Below are 1,098 nucleotides of genomic sequence, written 5' to 3'. Positions count from 1 at the left end.
ATACAGATAATCATATTTTTTAATTGTATTATATATATCTTTATTTTGTCTGTAGACTATGATTAACATCTACCCTTTTAGGGTCCCAATTAAATAAAAATAAGTTTTAACAGAAATCATCAGGAGCAGAGGAGAGGGTAGGAAAAGGGAGGGGTAGGGAGGACTCATCATCTCTTTCTGATTTTGTAGACTATAGTGTAAGGACAGTTAGGACCAACACAATCACTTTCGTGTGACCATGAATGGAGGCCAAGCAGAAATTTAGGAGGAACTTGGATTTACTCATGGGAACAACTGTCTCTAGTCTTTCTATAATATGAGAAAAATAAGCCCCTATTGTTTATAGCATCTTTGGTCAAGTGTTCTCCTTGCAGCTGAAAACATTCTAACATATTCAGGGACAGTCTAAACTCTACTTTGTACCATAAGATACTATGTTACAGAGACAGTTAAATCATGGTACACCTTAAAAAAAAAAAAAAAAAAGGTTACAGAGTGAGATTGCATTTAAAATTGTCTGAGATTCTTTTTTTTTTCATGCCTACAGTACCTGGTCTACCTAAGTGGTCTCCCATCCAGGTACTAACTAGGCCCCACCCTGCTTAGCTTCTGAGATCAGGCAGGATCAGGTTTGTTCAGGGTAGCATGGCCATAGTAAAATTGTCTGAAATTCTTCAACCACTTCTCTCTAAGCTTCAGCTTCTTTAATTACCACATGGAGATTTTATTTTAACATTATTAGTATTTTATTCTAATATTATTAATATTACATTGTTACCTTTATTTTAGTTGTGATCACCATCTTTTTGTGGGATAAATCTCAAAAATCCTTTCTAGATCTTTTTTTTACTTACCAATTCAAACTGTCTTTAAAATATGTATAGAGATTACTATCACATTGTCTTTATACTTTTTATGTACAAGTTAAATTTGGAGACAGTTTTAAAACAGCAGATTATAGATGCCTGGTTGAAGAAGCATAAGTGGACATTTTTCAAGAAAAATCTTGACAGGAGATTGAATCTAAGGAGTGATTAGTTTGTGATGAGATCCTACAAACTTGCTGTGCAGCCAAAAGATGAGTGGCTGGTGAATGAT

At 34.1% G+C, this 1,098-nt stretch overlaps 1 pseudogene; it reads right to left on the bottom strand.

Moving 5' to 3' along the window:
* Nucleotides 1-538: 538 nt before the first annotated feature.
* On the bottom strand, nt 539-657 carry LOC111739458 (annotated as a pseudogene).
* Between the last annotated feature and the right edge of the window lie 441 nt (nt 658-1,098).

Source organism: Pteropus vampyrus, unplaced genomic scaffold (genome assembly GCF_000151845.1).
Source record: "Pteropus vampyrus isolate Shadow unplaced genomic scaffold, Pvam_2.0 Scaffold2, whole genome shotgun sequence".
Taxonomy (NCBI): Eukaryota; Metazoa; Chordata; class Mammalia; order Chiroptera; family Pteropodidae; genus Pteropus; species Pteropus vampyrus.
Note: the sequence above shows the minus strand (reverse complement) of the source record. Positions and strands in the feature narration are given on the sequence as shown.